At 40.8% G+C, this 23,304-nt stretch overlaps 1 protein-coding gene across 4 annotated transcripts in view; it reads left to right on the top strand.

Annotated features, from left to right (window-relative positions):
* Positions 1-23,304, top strand: part of CACNA2D3 (calcium voltage-gated channel auxiliary subunit alpha2delta 3) — an 832,052-nt gene that overhangs the window by 526,069 nt on the left and 282,679 nt on the right. The window lies entirely within an intron of this gene.

Genomic DNA, 23,304 nt, shown 5'->3' with positions numbered 1-23,304 from the left:
TGCTTTTTGCTTGGTTTCATGGAGTCTTATCTCACACATGCACAATTTAGGGGTTAGCAAATGCCTAAAGGAGAAATTTCCTGCAGAATATGGAATTACTTTTCTAGGTTTCCCTTTTCTTGGGGAGCTTTTCCCTCGTATTGTGGCTTTCTCTATAGCCCTCAACCCAATTTTGTCTCCTTATTCTGGTGAGGCTGCCACTACTTCTAGATTGCTGTTTGATGTTTGGTTTCCGTGCCCTGATCCATGAATTGGGAAATACCCTCATGAGGGAAATGGTAGAGATGTAGGGCTTTGCTCCATGCAGCTCTCTTCTCTCTAGGGTCTAGTACCTTCTAGTCCCAATTGCTACAGTTGTTCTCTGATGCCTCCAAGCAGGTGTGTGTTTGTAGTTTATCCAATCTTAATAGATGTTCTCAGTGTTAGGATTCATTTGACAGTAGCTAGTTTGTCATTTCCAGTAGAATTTCCCTAGTTAAGACTTTGTAATTTAGTTGTAAAAGTTGTTTTATTCAGGAAGCTGGACTCAATCTTTTGTTGCTATTGGATTGTGCACAGCGTCACCAGGCAGTGGTGGGCATCCAGATGCAGCTTTATGTATGCAATGCTTATCACAGAGATGCTAGCTTCTTTCATTCAGGTTTTATCCATAGGAGTGTTGCCTTTATCTCAGTACGCTTATGAAGTAGTTCTTCCTAGCATGTGAAGTTCTAAGAACACTAATTTTTTTTTTTTTTAAAGATTTTATTTTTTTTTTTCCTTTTTCTCCCCAAAGCACCCCGGTACATAGTTGTATATTCTTCGTTGTGGGTCCTTCTAGTTGTGGCATGTGGGACGCTGCCTCAGCGTGGTTTGATGAGCAGTGCCATGTCCCCGCCCAGGATTCGAACCAACGAAACACTGGGCCGCCTGCAGCGGAGCACGCTAACTTAACCACTCGGCCACAGGGCCAGCCCCTAAGAACACTAATTTTTAAAGGTGCTCTATGCTTTAAAAAGTAGTGTTTATAGAGGCTTTTTTTTTACTGACTATATTTTTCAGCTCAGAAAACCCCAGTTCTCACTTGAAAAAATGTATACTTGATAGTGTTAGCATATTAAAGGCATAGATCAGCACCTTGCACACTTACGTATTCAACTTTGCTGTTCTAGATGTTTCAAGTATAGTAATGAACAAGACGAAAAATATCCTTTGTGGGAACTGAAATTTGCTGTGGGATCCACATTAGGAGCAACTGTGATGAAGCACAGAAGACACGTTTGTGAAATACTGAGTGAGATTGGTCTCTGCTGACAACTGCTGAGCCTTATTTCTGTTTCCATCGGTCACTGAATATTTTCAAAAGGCTAGCTAGAGCATGTCGATATGAAAGAATGTCTAATGGAAATGGTCATTTTGGAGTGTTTTGCCTCCTCTAGGGAATAAATCAGACTGAAAGAGAATATTTAACTTAAAACAGTGAGTCTGACTCTTGGCTATGCATTGTCACACTTTTCAACAAGCGTCACTGCGTTACTGAAACAAAATTAATTTAAATTCTCTTTAAACACATCTTTTGGGTTGATTTTCTAAATTGAAACTGTCAAGAGATCAAGTAACAGTGTCATTATATCGAAAGATATGGAATTGTACTTTAAAGACTATCAGCCCATTTGATCTGCCGTACAGAATTACGTTGGCAGTTGTCCTAAAAGGGTCAACTTGGCAAAAAATAAAATAAAAGAATCTGAATAGTCAGTCATTGTTCCTGTATAAATCTATCTTGTGATTTTATGTAGTTATGTGTCTAAATGACTGAATATACAGACATATACATACAGCTGTATGTACATACTTTTTTCACATTCCTAGAACTGACATTTCTCTTAAATATTTGGGAAAGGTATACTTTCATGCGAAGTTATACTGCCTTCTGAAGTGGACACTTAGAACTTAGGTTTCATGCTTCCCATGGCACTGTTCCTGTTATCCCAGCATGGATAATTGACACTTGATACTGTCTTTCTCATTTAACAGATAGGCCTGACCCCATATATCAGAGCTATTTTTTAAGACTCTGTGTAATCCCAAAAGTTGTTGAGGACCACTTTTGTGTTTATGCTGTAAGGTGTCAAAGGCAAGATGAAGTATAAATAGGCTTTTCCAGGTCATGGTCATGTACATCTTCTGCTCTTTCTTCAAGGTCACACTGTGTGTGCTGATTTTGTGTTTGATTCAAAGCATGTCCAAGGCTCGTAGTGGCCCTAGAAGAGGCAAAAGTGTCATGATGGAAGTGACAGTGAAGGATCTGGGAGAATCCTGTCTCTATGAGGGAAGTGTGACATCCATCCTGGGGAAATAACTGCAAAGCCTCCATCTCCAAAATTTTTGGTTTTCAGCAGAACCAGGCCTCTGTGACTGTGTTAGAATGTCTGAATCCTCACATTCAGGCAGGACTATTCAAAGGCAGGTACTGTCTTCTCTGGAGACACTTGGATATTTAGGCAAACACTTCAGTACAAGCAAAAGTATGTGTGGCAATGGCATGGATCAAAGCATCACCGTGTAATTGAAACTGACTTAGTATTGGGTTCCTTCAGTGTCAAGGCTCTTTTTTTCTTTCTGAGAGCAACATTTTCCCTCTTATCTTCATTTATGTCTGTGCTTCCTTAATCATCTTCAAATGTTTGTGGGTTGATGTTCACATGTCCCCATTCTGTTTTTTAAATCTCGTTTGTTGCCATTTTTTTCTTACAGAGAGAGGAAGTATTCTGTTTAGGCTACGTGTTTCAGGGTGAAAAGTGTTTATAGGATCTTCATCTGTTTCCCCTGAGCCTGATCTATTTGATGACATCACTCTATAATTTTACATGATTTGGACAATGCAAAGCACACAGGGCAGAGTGTTCAGGGCAGCAAACAGAACATGTTTTTGTAATTAGCCAGAGAACCCAGGCCAGTGATTCGTGCTTAAAAAAAATCCGCTTACAAATCCAACAGGAGAAGATGGTCACTGTTGACATGTTCTTTAGTGTCCCAAGACTGACTCTGAGGGGTGTTTGGTTGCTTGAAAGCTTGTGTGTCGTTGAGACATGGATGCAGATGGGGGCTCAGCCTTTGAGCTCTGGGTTAAGAATTTTGATCAGGGATTTTGGAGACATTTGAATAAAATCCCTTAGTGTCTGGAATTTTGAAATAGTAATGGAAGGTCACATTAATCTCATACTAATGAGTGCTGAATGAATAAATATAGACTTAGATCATTTTCCCCCATACTTTGTTATTGTTCTTTATTGTTCTCCCATGCTGTTTCATTCTGTCTGTCTGAATTGGTTATTCAGGGCCTTCTTAAGAAGTCCCAGCAAATGGCTGAGTACTTCTATTTGAGATATCGTTCATTGACTGCTGACTATTGGAGCATCATTTCCTAAGATCTCCATGTTTTGGTCATCTGAGCTTTATTGTACCCTTTAAACAATTAAGAGGTCAGAGCACAGAAGAGAGAATCTTGTTGAAGATTTATGAAATATCAAAATGTAACAAATCTGGGGCTGGCCCTGTGGTCAAGTGGTTAAGTTCGTGTACTCTGTTTCAGCAGCCCAGAGTTTTGCTGGTTTGGATCCTGGGCACAGACTCAGCACCGCTCATCAAGCCACGCTGAGGCAGTGTCCCCCACAGCACAACTAGAAAGACCTACAGCTAGAACATACAACTATGTATGGGGGTGGCTTTGGGGAGAAGAAGAAAAACAAAAAGATTGGCAACAGACGTTAGCTCAGAGCCAATCTTTTAAAAAAAAATTAACAAATCTAAAATCCACATTTAATTTTAGTAAGAATGAAAACTTTGATCAGCTTGGGCTAAGACATCAATGGGAGTAAAACTGATTAGAACTCCCAAAAGAGGGGACCATCCCCACTGCTTCTCCTACCTTAATGCTCAGGGATCTGTCCTGGGGGAAAAAAAATCACTTGGTAAAAACTTCATGTTCCTGCTCCATTATGTGGGACGCTTGCACTTTGAGGTCCCTGGACTAATAGAAGAGTTAACCAGAGCACTGAACACTGTTTAGTTATCTTGGAACATTTGTTCTGTGTTCATGGATTTAGTAATTTTAATGTAAATAGGCACCCCGGCAGCTGTGTCTCCTTAAGCATATTTTATTTAGCAGCTGAGTTATCCACGTCACTTGGCAGCCATAGATTTTCAATTTTTCCTTGTGCCAAGAGGGCAGCTGGAATAATTTGAGTACTCATAATTTGGGAGAAATATGAGCTGTGTATGGCAGACAACACGCATATTCTGTATGGTGTTGTACCAGGATAAGCAGATCAGAGTAGAAGCAATTTGCCCTATCCCAAAGGGGCCCTAGGATTTTAATAAGCTAGTTATGAAAATTCTATTTCTTTGCAATTTGAAGCATCTAATTAGAGCCTGTAATTTCTCTCCTATAACGAGAGTGGATGAAGGTTAACGTTAGGCCTCCCGGGCCCTTTCACATTCATTTACAGAGAGAAATCAGGTAACAGTTGTAGCTAATTAGAACAGGGTATTAAATATTTAGTCCATCTTGATTTAACTTGGAGAACACATGCATGTTGTTGGGGTATGGAACATGATAAAGGGGAGTTAAATTTAATTTTTAATCAAAGATAAACTTAAAGGCAGTATAATAATTTTAGCACTGACTATCCTAACCCGACAGCCGGAGCGGCAATTGCCTCCAGTCGTCTGAACTGTCAAGATAAAGGAAGATGGTGTCGATTTAATTTCATCACTGAACACATTTCCCAAGTTCAAACAGCTGGGATTTTTGCAATCTGTGTAAAGTACAAAGAACTCGATGATTTTTATTATAGCAGTGACATAAAAAAGCCACCTTCTTGATGTTTCAGAATTTGGATTTTGAATTTGGATGATATGAGTGATTTGGGGGAACCAGCCTAAGGAGATATAGCATTCATGGGCATTTCTTTTAAGGGAAGACTCGTGTCTAACAAAACTGCTCCCTGAAAGGAAATTTTCTCCCACGAGGCAGGGCCCACTTGGTAACGAGGTAGCATTGTGTTGCATAAAGTCTATCCTGTCATAGACTGATACTCAAAATCCTACATGCTAAGGAGGAAAAGTCATTCTTCTCTTGTCATAACCCAACCCTAATTATCTTCATAAAGTGAGATGCAGTTAAATCAGGGCATGCATGTCAGAAAGAAATCCCTCGGATTCAGTCCCATGACCGTCTTCCCTCTGGGGCTTGACCCAAGGGTCAGGCATCTTCGGAGTGAAATCAGTTCCAGGGAAAGTTCCCAAGACTCCTGGAACTTACCCGGAAGCAGGCTTTTAGGACTCCAGGGAATTACAAAAGGGCAAAAATGAGAGGAAAAGATGAAATGTCTTATAAAAGTAGAAAGATTCCAAAGAGTAACTCTAAGGCATGCATCCCTCTGCCTTTTCTAGTGAGGAGATTTCTCCTGGCCCATGAAACCCATCCCTACTCCAGTGGTTTCATTTGGGGGGTGCTTGAAACATCTTTGCAGATCCATACAAAACAAATGGCAACTCCCAAGACCATCTTACTCTGCTACATTGGCTTCCAGTTGCCAGTTATTACAAAATGGTTTCTGACGGCAGTAATCCTTTGAAAATCGCCTGTTATTGGGGATAATAGCTGGTTGTCAGAGCATTAACCACCCTCGACTTCACTTTGGGCTATTACATAACAAAAGAATGAACTGGTGGTGAGTCTGCCAGGTGTATTAAATTATATCGTGCATTATAGAAGTTCTGTGATGGGGATTAGCATCCAGAAAAGACTATCAGAGATTGCCAAACTCATTATCTGCTGAGGCAGGAGGCTGGCCTCCGGCCTGGGGATGCAAGGCTTGAGTTCTAACTATTAAGCCACTACCTCCAGTCCTTCTCTGCCCAGCATGGAAACAGACAAGTAGCATGCCAACATTTTTTTAAGCTTTTAGCTTAAACATACCAGTGAATCAGGGTTTGCCTGTTCTCAACAGCTCTGGGTGATCCTTCATGTAGCTATTGGCCTAGTCCATTTTTGATGACATGTGGAATGGTGCTGCTTCTAATTTTCAGTGGAACATCATTATGAGACTTGTTTAATAGCCTATTTCTATAGAGCTTACACTCTAAAAGTGCATTTTCCTACCTGAATATCATCTGTATGGGGTCAAGTAGTGGGTCACCATCGTACCCCTAGTGCCTCACACAGAACCTGACACACAGTAGATGCTCTGTAAATATCTGCTGAATAGAATTGAATGGAAATTTGTCACTGTCTTTTTCTGAAAAATATTTTTCTTACAGCAAAAGTATTCATGTTTCTTGTAGGAAATTTGTGAAAAAGCAGTTAATTGGAAAGACATTATCACCTGCTATCCACCCACCAGAGATTATGGTATTAGACACTTTTTGCATATATCTTTTCCTTATTTTTCTATGTGTGTATACTCTTTTTTTATAGATTGGATAAGACTGCACATGGAATTTGGGAATCTATTTTGTTCATTTAGTGATGTCTTTCCAAGTCATTAAGTGATCACCTTTACCATTATTTATAATGGCTTCATGTACATTGAATGAATGTACAATAATCCCCTTTTGTGGGTACATTTAGGTTGTTGTAGTTTTTATGTAATATGAACAATACTGCAAAATATATCTTTTATGTTAACTCTTTGTTTTGCTTTGTGATGGTTTTTTTTTGGACGACATGGAGAGGCAAACAAAATATCCAGCAAGACTTCTGGAAAGACAAATTAACTTGGTGGGTAGAAAGGAAGGCAAGTGGGGCTTTCACAGAATATCAGGCATCTGAACTTTCTCTGGACTATAGAAGGACAACATCATCTTATGGAAATCATCAATGGTTAAATGTTTAGAAACCATAGAATGTAGACTATTATATCACTTCTATTTGTACATTTTACCAAAATAAAAAATTTCAGCTTGGTGGTAAGAGAAAAAAATTTCCCAGAAGTGGAATTGCTATGTCAAAGGTTATGCACATTTTAAATATTTGAAAGATGTGGCCAAGTAATTTTCAGAAAGCTTATGCCAATTTATATTCCCACCAGTAGAAAGGCTATTTCCCAATACTCTTGCTGTCATTAATAAGTCATTTTCAATCTGATAGCAGAAAACAAACAAAAAATATCCCTAAACTATTATTTTAATTTTAATTTGTATTTGGTGCGTAAAAATGAACTTGAACATTTTATTGCGTTTTTTGTTTGTTTTTGTTACCATGAGTATTTCTTCTTCTGTGACCTGGCAGTTCGTGCCCTTTGCCCTGTATTGTGTTCTCCCCTCATAGTGTGGCAATGAAGAAAATGAGCGCTGGAGTCCCACGTGCCTTAAGTGGGTCCCTTACTGTCACTTGCCTGCTGTGTGACCTGGGACAGGTTCCTACCCTTTCTAGGCTTCAGTTTGCTCATCTCTTAAATGAAAATAATGATAGGGCTCACCCACTGCAATCCCACCAGGTACGGTACCTGGCAAGGGGCTGATGCTCAACAACCTTAGTTTTAACGTAGTCCTCATTTAATCCCTCTCTTTCTCTTAACATGTTCCTACTCCGTATGTCTTGATGGATTATCCCCACTTCGCCTGTGTTTATACCTTTTAATTGCCTGCAATAACCACATTAATTCATTTATCTGACAGATATTTTTTGGGCATCTGCTGCTATGGGTCAGGTGCTGGGTTAGGAGTTCAACAACAGTAAATAAAATCAATATTGTATCTCCATCATGAGCTTACACTCCTCTGTATGTGTGTAGGTAACAAAACATAGCCAAGTGACAGACAAATAACTGTAAATTGCACCAAGTATTATGCAGACAACCAATAGGGGCTGAGACAGAGAATAAAAGGGGACTTATTTTAGATAACATGAGGAGGGAGGGACTTTCAGAGTTGGAAAGTTTTATGATGAGACCTAAAGGATGGGAGGAAGATAGCCATGCTAAAATGTTTCAGTGCTGAGAGAGCAGCATGTGCAAAGGTCCTGTAACAGGAAAGAAATGCAGGTATTGGAGGAGTTGGAAAAAGGTCAGCCTGGGAGGAATGGGAGGGAGAGGGAATTTGGCAATGGTCAATGGTCAGGGGTGAGGGAGCAACCTGAGGTGGGATTGCAGAACAGGGCAGGAGCCAGTGGGAGGGGCTTTTGATTCTTAGTCTAAATGAAAAGCAAGGCCTCTGAAGAACTTTGAGCAAAAGAAGGACACTGTGTGATTCCTACCGTAAAAAGTTCTCTCTGGGACTGGATAGCAATGGAAAAGCTCAGTTAAGAGGCCTAGCTGGTTATCAAGGTGAGAGGCGTTGGTGGCTTGGATTAAAGTATTGGAGGAGGAGATGGAAATCACAAGAATTGTATTTAGTAAGAAGCTTCCAAACAAGGTATTTCCCTTTTCCAGGTCGTTGATTAGAATCACCTTTAACACGGGCTGTCATAAAAAGTCACCGAATGCTCCAAATAGTGTGTTTCCAGGCTGCGACAGATGCTCTGGCCCCTCCGTCCAGGGCAGTCTCATGTCCCCAGTCTTACTCCTCCAGGAAAAGCTCCAACCTCCCAAAAAGTGAAGTTAAAGATGGAAAATTGTAGAGCTTCCTGCAGCCATTAGAGCCATCGGCTTGACCAGTCTTGAAGGTCCTAACTGGGAGAAACCTATTTTGAAAATGCCAGCTCAGTTCCAGCACACAGTGTTTATCTTTCTCTCCCCTTGATCCCCATGAAAAAGTCCTGATCCCAGAAAACCAACAAACAAATAAACAAAACCATGAGGGTGAGGACACAAAACAGATTCTAGCTCTCAGGACTGCCAGCTCTATTCTAGTTTGTGTATGTTTTTCTGTTAAAATGCATTGCTCTTCTTGGTGTGTATTTCATTGGTTTGTCTGTGGCCTCCCAGAGCACCCTTTCCACCATCCCTCTGCATTCCATATAAATTCTTCTTCTGGGTTTAGAGTTCCTCTCCTCCACTGCATGAATGCTCCTTGAAGTCAGGGACAATCTGTTTTCTTGTGTGACTTCTCCATCCTGGGTGCTTGTCTGTTACAATGCCTTTTTCACCAACTTATTTGCGTGACCAATACTACTTAACTTTCAGTTGTTTTCTCTTATATGTAAGACTTGGGGGAACAAAGAAAGAAGAATGTGGATAGTGCCTGAGGATTCATTTCCAGAAACAAAGAGTTGGGGGAAGGATCAGGAAGGATTCTTTTGGCCTCAAACATTCCTCTCACCAGTGCCCAAAGCTAAGAGAAGGAATATGATGACTTGACAATTACGAGCACTTGACAAAATTCAACACCCTTTCGTGATAAAACCTCTCAACAAATTGGGTATAGAAAGAACATACTTCAACATAATAAAGGCCGCATATGACAAACCCACAGCTAACATCATACTCACTGGAAAAGTAGAAAGCTTTTCCTCTAAAATCAGGAATAAGACAAGGGTGCCCACTCTCATCACTCCTCTTCAACATGGTATTGGAAGTCCTAGCCAGAGCAATTAGGCAGAAAAAGAAATAAAAGGCATCTAAATAGGAAAGGAAGAAGTAAAATTATCCTTGTTTGCAGATGACATGATCTTATATAGAGAAAACCCTAAAGACTCTACCAAAAAACTGTTAGAACTACTAAAATGAATTCAGTAAAGCAGCAGGATAGACAATCAACAAACAAAAATCAGTTGCATTTCTATTCACTAACAACAGACTATCTGAAAAAGAAATAAGAAAAAAATGCCATTTACAATAGCATAAAAACAATAAAATACTTAGGAATAAATTTAACCAAGGAAGTGAAAGATCTGTACACTGAAAGCTATAGGGCATTGATGAAGAAATTGAAGAAGACACAAATAAATGGAAAGATATCTTGTGTTCATGGATAGAAAGAATTAATATTGTTAAAATGTACATACTACCAAAAGCAATTTACCGATTTAATGCAATCTTTATCAAAATTTGAATGGCATTTTTCAGAGAAATAGAAAAAAAGCAATCCTAAAATTGATATAGGACCATGAAAGACCCAGAATAGCTAAAGCAATCTTGAGAAAGAAGAGCAAAGCTGGCGGTTATCACACTTACCAATTTTAAAGTATGCTACAGAGCTATAGTAATCAAAACAGTATGGTACTGGCCTTAAAACAGACACATAGACCAATGGAATAGAATCAAGAGCCAGAAATAAACCCATGCCTATACGGTCAACTAATATTTGACAAGGGAGCCAAGAATACTCAATGGGGAAAGGATTGTCTTTTCAATAAATAGGGTTTTGTTTTTGTTTTTGGTAGAAAGATTGGCTGTGAGCTAACATCTGTGCCAATCTTCCTCTATTTTGTATGTGGGATGCTGCCACACGATGGCTTTATGAGCAGTGTGTAGGTCCATGCCCGGGATCCAAACCCATGAACCCTAGGCAGCTGAAGTAGAGCACATGAACTTAACCACTACGCCACCGGGCCAACTCCAATAAATAGAGTTTTGAAAACAGGATATCCACATGTAAAATAATGAAAATGGACCCCTATCTTACACCACTCATAAAAATTAACTCAAATTGGATTGAAGACTTAAATGTAAGACCTGAAGCTGTAAACCTAGAAAAAAACATAGTGAAAAAGCTCCTTGAGATTGGTCTTGGCAACGATTTTTTGGATATGACACAAAAAGCACAAGCAACAAAAGCAAAAATTAACAAGTGGGACTACATCAAGCCAGAAGGTTTTGCCACAGCAAAAGCAACAATCATCAAAATGAAGAGGCAACCTACAGAACAGGAGAAAATATTTGCAAGCCATAAAGCAGATAAGGGGTTAATATACAAAATATTTAAGAACTCAGACAAGTCAATTGCAAACAGACTAATAACCCAAATAAAGAACGGGCAGAGGACTTGAATAGACATTTTTCCAAATAAGGCACACAAATGGCCAACAGGTACATGAAAACCTGCTTGACATCACTAATCATCAGGGAAATAAAAATCAAAACCACAATGAGATTATCACCTCAGACCTGTTAGAATGACTGTCATCAAAAAAGACAAGAGAGAAATGTTGGTGGAGAAAAGGGAACCCTCGTGTGCTGTTGGTGGGAATTTAAATTGGTACAGCTGCAAGGGAGAACAGTATGGAGGGTCCTCAAAAAATTAACAACAAGCTACCGCATGATCCAGCAATCCCACTTCTGGGTATATATCCAAAGGTAACAAAATCACTATCTCGAAGAAATATCTGTACCACCATGTTTATTTGCAACAACATGGATGGACCTTGAGAGCATTATGCTAATTGAAATAAGTCAGGCAGAGAAAGACAAATAGTGTATGATCTCACTTATATATAGAATCTAAAAAAACCCTAAACTCATAGAAACAGAGAGTAGACTGGTGTTCCCAGAAACTAGGGAGGGAGCGGGGTGGGAATTGCGGAGATATTGGTCGAAGGGTACAAACTTTCAGTTATAAGATGAATAATTTCTGGGGATCTAATATACAGCATGGTGACTATAGTTAACAATATCATATACTTGAAAGTTGCAAAGAGAGTAAATCTTAAATGTTCTCACTACAAAAGAACATAGTATGTAAGGTGATGGATGTGTTAACTAACATCGTGGTAACCATTTTGTAATATGTCCATCTATCAAATAACCATGTGGTAGATCTTAAACTTACACAATGTTGTATGTCAATTATATCCCAATAAAGCTGGGGGGAAAACAATTTCATGCTTTAAAAAGGCCTGTTTTATCAATTGAAATAATAAATAAATATACATTTCTTTGTAAAATGCACCATAAAGCAGTAAATTACAGATAGAACACAAAAAAAGAAACCAAATTCATTCTTATCAACTGGAGTTTGGGCCACAGAGCTCAATATGCCATGTGTCCTATTCGGGGAAACCAAGCTATTTAGGGGGTTAAGTGCAGGAGTGACACGGCTCTGAAAGGAGATGATACTCTTTAGGGCTCTACTATGGGCCCCTTAACCAGAGACGGAAAAATAAGCCTGTGCCCCCACTGTAGGTCACAAAGTTAGGGCAGAGATAGTATAAAAAATTGAGGGAGATTTTCAACCAGCAACTTTTGAGAAATCAGGAGTAGTGAATAACAGAATGTGAGGCCCTTCTCCTCCCTATATTTTTTTATTTCTTCTCTTTGCCTTCCTTGTTCTATAAAAAGTACAGTCATGCACCACATAACGATGTTTTGGTCAACAACAGACCGCATATACAACGGTGGTCCCATAGGATTAGTAGTACCATGTAGCCTCGGTGTGTAGGCTATACCATCTAGGTTTGCATAAGTATAATCTATGATGTTTGCACGATGACCAAATCACCTAATGATACATTTCTCAGAACGTATCCCCATCATTAAGCAACACATGACTGTATTTTCAAAACTTACAACTTTCATGAGGGCAGAGACCATATGGGTTTTTCCTCCCCATTGTGTCTCCAGCATTGAGCAGCATGTTTAGTATCTAGTGGGTACCCAGTCAATACTTGATGGATGGAAGCATAGGTAGGCAGGTGGATGGGAAACAGAAAACAGAAAAGGTAACACAGCTTAGAGGTCTGTAGGAAGGAAAAAGGGCCGCCAAAGGCAGAGGTATCAAAACAGAGCCAAAAACCACCTAATCTCTGTTAAGTTGTTCGACCCCCTGCCAATGCAAAGAGGGAAGCCTGGACAGCAGTGAGACTCACTCACAGTCTGTAAGATCAAAGCAGAACAATTGCTTAGGATAAAATACAGCTCTTACTGATTGAAAACAAGAAATAAATTTTCCCCTTGAGTTTCTCAAAAAGAAGATAATGGTCCCCCCAAGTCCCTGCCCCCCCAACCCTAGAGCTTTCACTCACTTTCCTGCCCATCTACCTGAGGCCAGTACTCACTGATGCCAATTTAGTGGCTCTCTAGAATGGGGTCCTCAGCAGGGGGGCTTGCTCTCATAGTTGCAATTCTGGGTCTTGGGAGCACTGGAGCCCTGGAGGGGCCTGAGGGTGTGTACAGGTAATGAGCATGTAAAGATTGCCCAAACCACACAGGTGATTCTGATACACTTCCCCCGCCCCCTCCTGCCCTCGGGGCCCATGTCCCTACCTGTCTGCCTCTTGGAGAATCACAGGTAAAATGGAATGAACGCTGTCCTCTGCAATATCCTTGCAGTTGCCTGACAAGTCCTTGACTTTTCTTACTGACAGTAAGCCCCAGAAGGCGGGAGGGGAGGTGACAGTGGAAACTGCTATTTTGGACTAATTCTTACTGACAGAGAGGATTGGTTAGGAAAACAGAAATGACAAGAACCTTGGGAGAAAGCTACTGTGCTAGCTTAGAATTCACAACAGCTGTTGGTTTAAATGAGTTGAGAATGATTTGGACAGAATTCCAAACTCCTAAATCCTGGACCTCCATCCACGAGGGTGGTATCGGAGAGGGTGCTCTCCAAATGCATGCTGCTTCTTCCTGTGGGGCTTTGGCCACAAATCCGAATGAGAACATACGAAGACCCCATTTGTGCCCAAGGCCAAGTGGGCCTTGGTCCTATACCAAGATCTGGGCCCTTGGGATCTCACCAACTAAGAGGTAGAGGGAGGCAAAGAGAGACAAACTTGGGGCCAGGAAACTTAATGACAAAGGAGCTTTTCTCTAAGGTCCAGAGAGGCAGGCTTGTCTTCAAGCTTTGCACCCCTGGGCTTTTCCCCATCTGAAAGAAGCACCATTGGAGGTCTCCTCTTAGAAAGAACCCTCTACACACACTCTTTTGTGGGGTGATCTTCTTCCCAACCCCTACCATTTTACTTTATTTATGCCACTTAATAGCAACCCTGCCATGTGGGTCCTACTATGTTAACCATAGTACCTCACAAGTAAAATAAAGAGGCTTAGAAAGATAAGTAACTCACCCAAGGCCTCCAGTTCATTCGGGGAAGACCCAGATTCTGAAACTAAGTATGTCCAGTTCTCAACCGTGTCTTGTATCCACTGCATTCTGCTAACCTGTCCACCCAGTTGTCTGTTTTCCATGAAATGATACCACTGCCCAAACTGTCACACAGTATGAGAGAAAGGACAGACTTCCACTGAAAGTTGCTTGGAATAGCAAGTGCCACATCACTATTTTAAGATGTAGTCTTTTCCCTGCTAGGTAATCTCTGAAGCAGGCAGTCATTTAAAATACAATTGGCTTCAATCTTTGCATGGCTTCTATCTAGAATCAAGGGGCAGCACCGAGGAAGAAACATATTATAAAATTGATCATCCACCGTGGGAGGCCTCAAATAAGACACATCTTCTGGCCCCTGAAGATGAGACCATAATAACAAAGACCAGAGCCTTTTCACCCCTCCATTTCTTCCTATTTTATCACTATGCTTCAGTGTAAAAAGAAACCAAGGGCACTGAGCATAGGGAAAGTGAAACTTCGGCTACTTGATAGCAGACCAGTCTGTAAAAATAGGAAAATATTTAAAATGGAGTGGATAATGAAGGAAAGAGCTCTAACTCTCATAAATTCAAGTATATCCCATGCTGGCTTCTTCTGACTTCCAAAATTTGTGAAAAGGAATGGAGAGAAAGTGGGTATCAGATATTTATTGAGAATGCTACATACAACATACTGAGTTGGGTACAGTGGGCTCAATCTGCCCTCACAACATCTACATTTCTGTTTGGAAGGAGAAATAGACATAATTCAAGTAAACAAACAAATCATTATAATAACTGCAAATGTAGCAAGTATGAGGAAGGAGACAAATGGAGCTATCTGAATGAGGGTAACTGGGGTGAGAGAGGGTCAGCCATGCAAAGTGGGAGGTGAGGAACATTCCAGGCAGTGGGAAAGGTGGATGCAAAAACCCTAAGGCTGGAAGGAATGTATCATTTTTCCAGATCTTCCAGGGCATCTAACTGTGATTAGGAGTTTGGAATATATTCCAAGTGCGATGGGAAGACATTGGAGAATTCTAACCTAGGGAGTCACATGATCCTATGATGTTTCAGGAGCATAAATGTCACCATCCCAATGTGTTGAACAATTAGTTTCTCTTTTACGTAAGTAGATTTTCTGATCTGTTTTGCTTAATTTAACAGCCTTGCACATGTGAGTTTGTCTTTTTCTTTATGGTGTTGAATCTGTAAGCCTTCTTGGAAGAAGGGGCATACCTGTGAAAAAATCACTCTTACCACTTGATCTCTCCAGGTCTGGGAGGGCAAGAGAAGCAGTGGGGAGCCTCCTAGCCATACAAACCCACAGGCTTTGTGGTGGCCAGTAGCCTGAAGCTTGGAGATGAGTTTGTTTCAAGAGCCCTCATATCAGCAGAAGGGGATTTTTATGGCATTGCCAATCAATAAGTGTTTGAGTGCTGGGTCTTTGCCAAGCATTGTGCTGGATTCTATGGATTCAAAAATGAATAAGTTGGGGGTCCTGTCTGTCTGTCCATTCCATCCCTGCTCCTTTAAATGTGGTCATCCAAAGACTTCCTGACGTGATGTGTGTCACAAGAACCCAAGGTTTACAGTGATGCCCATTCTGTCTCAGGGCTCCTGATATCTCCACCTTGTTCCTCCTGTTGTGGACTCATTCCCAGTCTGACTTTTCTGGATCTCATCATGGATGTCCAATATCTGGTACTCACTAAATCATGGGAGAATGAGCATGTAAATGAATGAATGAACTTCTCTCAATTTGGCAAGCACTTCAGATGACAGTGCCCTTCTTGATTATCCAAAGAACGCACTTTATTTTTGAGGGATTTATAATGCAAAATACAAGAAGTGTATAAGATAGAGGTTCTTAACCTGGAATTGAGAGGTTCCTAGAGAATCTGGATCTGGGCTTTGGTGGAGGAGATGCCCCAACCTCATGAATCTTATCTCAAACTGTGAATATACACCATTGGGCTTTTTTTTTGTAGGGAGAAGGTCTATAGGCCCTGCCAAATTTTCAGTGGATCTTATGACTCTCCAAAGCTTAGTAGAAGTTGTTATTGTTATACCTCTAGTGTTACTTTGATTGTTTTAGGAACTATCAATCCCATTAGTCTAGGTAATGACAAATATCAGTGATGGCTCATCAAAACTCTCCCTTAGGAAAAATCCTCTTCTTCACCCACAGAAGCCAATTTCCTCTTCAAGCAAACCTCTGGGCAGGGTGAGGGTAGCGTCTATGGATAGGAAATTTGGTTTTTCTTGGCTCACCTTAGTTTTACTGCAGCAAATTGTCTGAAAAACAAATAGAATGAAACCCTAGCTGACAGAAATTTATGGCTTCTGACCTGTTCTTTCATCCATTATCTTATTTGCTATGGGTCACAGTGAGAAGGGTGGGTGGATGATCCACATGTTATAGGTGGAGAGAGCACAGCTCAAAGGGTTTAACTAACTTTCTCAAGATTGCCAAGCCAGTAAGGGTGGACGTGGACCCACCTAGAACCCAGGTCTCCTGATTCCCAGCTGTTCTAAGGGTACTCAGTATTTGTTTTAATCAGATGTGGTAAGGCACACAGACACAGAAATAACTGTCATGAAGGAAGAAGTTTATTATACTAATAGTCCCCTAGAAGCAAGAGTATGCCATACCATGCAGGGCCACAAGATGAGTGGCCAGAGAGAGAGGCAACTAGTAGGTTGAAGCCTTTCTTGAGTTTCCCTGGGAAGAAAGAGGCAGAGCAGAGTAGGCAGGTTTAGAATTGAATAATTTCAGCAGGCTCTGGGTATTTCAGCATAGGGGTTGTCCCTAGGTATCTGGGACGTGGCCCTGGAGTGATTAGGGCAGGTGGATAATGGTCCAGGGCGTGAGTACCTGATGAAGGAGGTGGTTGTTGGCACTGGCTCTGGATTGGTTGGTTTGCATATCAAAGGTGCACTTCCAGGCAAATTGTTTACTATCTCCAGAATTAGCTAACTCTGGGAGGGTCAGTCCCTCCAGGGCAGCCCCAGATATCAGAACATCAAAAATACAGAGAATAAAAAGACATAGTTAATACACTGGCTCTGCCCTCTGAATGAAGTGGATGGAGTTGGATAGTCTGATAAACTATGTCCTCCACCTTTGAGGATATTTGTAGATCGACTTCTCACTGCTCTGTAAAGTGGTGTGTAATCTCCTCTGTTCCATTGTACTAACCCAGGTCACAGTCTCTGGGGGACCCAGAGGCACCGATCTCCACCTTCACAACCACATGACCCGTAAAACCGGACTTCATCCCTCTGGTCAAAAAATTACAAATGACAATTTTTTCTAAATTGGGATGTTTTCAATACCATGCATGAGGTGTCAGGCACTGTGCTTGAGAGAAAGGAGATTATACAGACTCTTAGAGCATCCCCAAAATGACAGTCCATTTCTCATAATGATCTATGATATTCATTTGTTGAAATTTTATTACTTTTGTAATTTAATTCAATTTATTCCATTTTATTACTGCTCAGGGCGGTGTTACCTTATTTGCCTCTCTCATCCTTCTGGATAAGGATGTTTCTTCTTTTATTATGAGCATGATAGCTTCTAGATTAAAGCAGCCTGCTCAATATAACTGTTTCTGTTGGTGTCAACCTCCTCCGAACCCACCTCTACTCTTGCAGCATTTTCATGAAGACAAATATTGACAGTGATTTATGAAACATTTTTGTGAGTAATCAAGTTCCAGCCTTCATTTTCTACTTAGAGATTAAAGATTTTATTTAGAAATACTTCCCTCCATCAGAAATCATAGAAATGAGCAAATCATAATGAAGTCGGTTAGGAATATCTTTGGTGAAGATACAGATGAAGAATGTATTCAGTAACATCAAATTGACTTTAAAACATAAAGAGATCAGGAGACCTCTTTCTAAGGCTGAAGTTGTGTACTGTTTTTGAGAAATCCTGGAAGCATTTTAGGGAATCATTGAGCTGGGCAGTGAGTCTGAAAGGACATGAGCCAGCAAGAAGACATGAAGGGGAGTCCACATGGTTACTTGCAGAGGCTGCCACTTAGCTGAATGAAAATTTAGAACCAATGGCTGTGGGCACCCATAGGACTGGATGATTCTTTTTGCAGATGTCATTTATGCCTATAATCCATATAAATTGCAATATTTTAAAGGTAGAAATACTGGATTTGTAGTTAAATGTTATTTTAAAATAAAAGATTGCCTTCTTTTTTTCTGTCCTAGTAAAATCTATTTGGAGGCTTCTCAGTGCCCTGTCCCCAGCCCTTTCCTCTGTATCTGGGAGCAAGAGTGGGGTTATTGTAATTTCAGGGAACAGTGCTTCAGGTGTGTACACCCAACTCAGCAGCTACAAATATCTGGGTACAGACCTGCCCTTTGCAGTTGGCTGATCTGTTGCCCAGCCTGCTTGGTGTCTGATGTTCTTCCTGCCTTGCTGGATGGACACAAGCTTCTTTAAAAATGGCGTCTTGATTCAGCTCCTCTCTCTTCTCTTTTTAACCGCTCACTGGATTGTAAACTCCTGCAAGTTTAGCTTCAATCCTTAGGAATCTATAGAAACAGCTTTATTGGAAATTACTCCAATGATTTCTTAATTCCCAGTCCCACTTCCTTTGCTCATCTTTCCCACCTCATCTTCTTGGTGGTATTTTTCTAAAGACCACTTGTGTGAGACCTATCATGGGCACTTTTAACAAATGTAGATCCCTGGGCCTACTTAACCTGAATCTCTGGAGGGTGAGTGCTGGAGACTCCACCTTTAACATGTGATTCAAGGGCCCTGGGGATTCTGACGCCCGGAGAAATATGAGAACTCTCGCCACCCTGGCCAAAACCAGTATCATCTCTCACCTGGAACGTTTCAGTGGCCTCCTATTTAGTACCTCTGCTTCTCTCCTTATCTCCCTAAGTCTGTAGTTCTCAAACTTGGCTACACATTGGAACTTCTGTAGGGAGATTGAAAGTCGAGCCCTGCCTCCAGAGGTTCTGATTTAATTGATCTTGTATAGGACTTGGGCATTCAGAGTTATAAGGTCATCACAGGAAAATTGAATGGGCAGCCAGGATATGCACAGCCATTCATGGCCTATTCTCCACACTGCAGACAGAATGATCCTTTTTACAAAACTATGTGTCAGTTCATGTCAGACTTCTACTCAGTCCCTCCTGTGGCTTCTCTTCTTGCTGCAAAAAGAGCCCATGCTCTAACAGTGGCTTCAAGGACACACATGATCTGGCACCTGTTATCTGTCCAAGGTTCTACCCTACAACCTCTCCTAGCTGACTCCACTCTATCCACACTGGTCTCTACAACATCCCTCAAGCATCCCTATCTCGAGGCCTTTGTACCTTCTCTTCCTTTCATTTGGAACATTCTTCCCCAATAGCTACATATCTTGCTCCCCCTACCCCACCCCATTTTGTCCAGATGCCTGCTCAAATATCACCTATCAAGGAGGCCTTCCCTTCCTTCCTTTCTAAAATAACAACCCATCACTCTCCATTGTCTTACCCTGCTTTATTTTCTTCATAAGCATTTACTACAAAAGATAAATAAATGTTAAATGTGAATTTGCCGTTTATTATATGTTTCACTCTCATGAAAATGTAAACTCCCTGAGGACAGAGAGTTGTGGTTTACCCATCACATCCCCAACACCACCAAGAATGGTCCCTGGCACATGGTGGGTGCTCAGAAGTTACTTGTGACAGATGCATGATGAATTGCTGCTCTGGACTATCTCAAAAGCCTGGGCATTGGTGATCTCCCCTTCATTGCTGGAGGGAGATGTGCAGGCAGCAGCAGCCTGTTTTCTGGCTGTTCAATTGCCCCATTGTAGCTCTACTGGCAGCTGCTCTCCTCCCCCGTTTTAATGGCTGTAGAAAGGAGAATTTGATTCATTATCTTTGCCAACTCAAACTACGTATGTTCACCAAAGTTTGGGAGGAATGGTGCCGTTCTAAGTTTCTGGAGGGTATTGTATCTATATGATTGAGGAGCATAATCTGTTTTCTGGAAAAATTGGCTTGAGTTTTTGTTTGTTTCATTTGGGAAATTTTGTACTAAGTAGATTAAATTAAGTGACTTTGAAATGTCCACATCCTAACATTTTATTAAGCTTAATTGGTTTGGGAGAACATTTAAAGCCCATCCAAACTTAAACGGGAGATCAAAATGAACTAATAGATTGATGCGGACTTTCCCCCTCCCACCCCCCCGCCTTTGCGCTACAATAATAAAAGTGGTGTGTTCATGCCTGTGGATGATGAGCACAAAGGCTTTGCTTTCTGGGGAGCTTTAGTGTGTTCTGACATACACCAAAGCTGCTCTGAGCTGTGCCTTGACTTCTTTCCATGGTCATCTGTGCCATGCCCCTGGCTTTCAGAACTACCCCGATCTACCTCTGCTAGGGCACCTTGCCACGTCAGAAAAGTAGTAGGGCTCAAGGCAGACTTGTGAAAGTTTGTTTGGTGGTGCTTCTTAGGGAGGAAATCTCCAGTCATTGGAAATAGAATCCATCAGTTTACAGAATGTGTTAGTGATGGAAATGAGGAGCAATTTGATTATGTTACTCAAAGAGGTTTTGCCCTCAGTTAATTGAGCTGTGGAGTAAGGCAGCCCACCCTCGAAGATGGAAGACCGGGACTTAATTTCCACATATCATCTCTTCTTGTGTTGGATTTTCACTGCTGCATTTATTCTTCCTATGTCCTTACAGAATGATTCCGGAAGAAGCAGTGTCTATACTTTCTTCTCATTTAAAATGATCTTTAATTATGAAAGCAGTACTTGTTCATTGGTAAAAACATTCAAGTGATTTCTAAGTTTATGAAGTAAAAAGTATATGTTTCCTTTTAGGAAATATAGGTTTCTATGCTACACAGTATCCCACAATTTGCTTTTTTCCTTTTACCAATTTATAATGGATGTCTTTCAACATGAGTACATAGCGGCATGGTATTCCACTACATGAATGTACTATAAGTTTTCCAGCCAATCAACTATGAAGAGACATTTAGGATTTAACAGTACTTGACCATTACAAATAATGAAGGTGAACACCTTTGTACTTTTATCATTTTGTGTCTTTGTGAAAATGTCTGAAACTGAATTATAGAGCTTTAAGAAGACATGCACTCTACAGTTCTTCATACTCCTGTAACTTCCTGTCATCTTTGTTACCTGCTTGGCCCCCATAGGCATTTTATTTGTTATCCTGGCTGTAAGATAATGCCCAGAGGTGGAATTACTGGGTCCAAAAAAATTTTAAAATATAAAATGCTATGGATATTGTTAAATTGCTCTCCAAAATATTTATTTTGGAGTAAAATCTGTTTTCTTTTGTTGCCAGTTGAAAGACATTATTGTGAGAAATCCAGGGCGTGAACCCAGTATTTTTTGATTATGTTTATTTTATAGGCAGAGATGCAGCAAGGCATTTGCACGCCACTTCTACTCAGATAAAGAGGCTAGTCCACTGGGAGCCAAGGACCACATATAAATGGAAATATTGAACATGATTCTGATTTTCTTTCATAAGCAATGAAATAAAATACAAACCAACAAAACAAATAAAATACCTATAAATCCCTTAGCAAGTACCTGACCCAGGGGATGGTGCTGACCGTAGAAGCCATAGCAGAAGTGGTAGTAGGGGCAGCGGTGGTGGTTTAAGGGGTCGTGGTACTGGTTTTCATTGCTGTGGTTGTTGTTAACACAATCATTCTTGTGCAATCATGTCTGGTCTGAAGTTTGGCGCAATCCTACTGGTTTTCCAAATGGGTTGCCATCTTTTAAAATCAGGAATTAGAGATATTTTGCCAATGGTTCACAGCATTGTCCTGGAGTTTTAACTATGCCTCCAAGAGAAAACTCAGTTTATCCTAAGGTTCTTCATCTGGACAGCAGAGGAGGTTTGGCACATATGGGTACCTTTACTCAAAAACAAATAGGCTGCCTTGTGTCGAGTCTTTTCCTCTTTACCTACAAAGATAGACTCATAGCTTTATTTCCTAAGAACTATCTCTTATGCTTTCTGCTTGGTTAAGAGCCTTTGGGGATGCAAGTTTTTGTCAGTCTAGTGTTCTCCTTTTAAATAACTAAAATTTGAAATCAAAAGCAAAGATTTGTGATAAAAGCACGGGTCTGATCTCAAGAGACTGGATTCCAGTCCTGGCTCCTGTGGATGCTGGCTCTGAGCCCTGGAACTGATTGGGGTTTTCTGAATTGACAGAACCAGCATCTCCAAGAGGTCGAGAGGAGACCCCAATGTCATCCTGAGGTCTCAGAAGACCTCTCTCATTAGATAAGGACTTGATGAAACTAAGCAAATCACTTTACTTAACTGGGCTTTAGTTTCCCCCTAAACCAGACATCTTTAGCTAAATGCCAACAGTGGCCAGGCAGGAAAAGTGAACAGGAGACAGCTCTGTGTAGAGGGGTCAAAAGTAACCACCTTTGGCCATATGATGTTGAATCTTCCTTTTTTTTCCTCCCAAGAGAAGCCAGAGTCTCCCAATTTAAAAAAAACCTTTCCTTCCTCCCAATGTGACTCCAGTGGGAATGGTGTGGAAAAGAGCTGGGAGAATGAAGAAGGACAGAGACCTCTGTGCCTGACCATCCCCTAAGAAAGTCCCCTTGCAAGGGCTGTGCTAGGTGAAATGACTGCCTTACTGAACACAAATGAGGACAGACTCAGGCTGCATGATGATAAAGTGTATTTAAACATCTCTTTAAGTTGGAAATAAATCATCGCCTAGAAACTAGTCTTCAAGTTATAATTCCTACATAAGAAGATATTCATAATTAAAACAAAATCTTCATTTTTACAGTCATCTCTGAGCATTCATGTATTTTTATCCATTCATATATTGAGTTGCAGCATTCTGTGCTCCATCAGAACACAGCCAGGGGAAAGAGACACATCCCTTCCTTTCCCTATCAAGTGAACCGTCTAGTGGAGCTCAGCCTCACAGAAGGTATTAGTTAACGACAGTTGTAATAAAGGCTCTGAAGGAGCAGTAGGGGTGCCTGATCCAGTCTGGGTGAGCTGAGGGGTAAAGCTAGTAAAGCCTTTGGTACCACGTGTCCAGCATCATTCATCTAATCCCATGTCTTCATTAACTCATCACAAAGAGGTGGCCAAAGGACTGTACTTGACCTGCCAGACGAGTTTTGTTGGGACTGTGTAGTCTTGCCCCACATACAATTTTAAAGTTGAATTAAAGGATTTTAACCCTTTGAATTCCGTATCTTTCTTCCATTTGACCTTCAAGCACTACTTTGGGAGGTAGGTCATACTTATTAAAAAAATTTTGGCCTCATGAGAGAGAGTTGAGAAAGCAA

The sequence above is a fragment of the Equus przewalskii genome, chromosome 15, assembly GCF_037783145.1.
Source record: "Equus przewalskii isolate Varuska chromosome 15, EquPr2, whole genome shotgun sequence".
NCBI lineage: Eukaryota > Metazoa > Chordata > Mammalia > Perissodactyla > Equidae > Equus > Equus przewalskii.
Note: the sequence above shows the minus strand (reverse complement) of the source record. Positions and strands in the feature narration are given on the sequence as shown.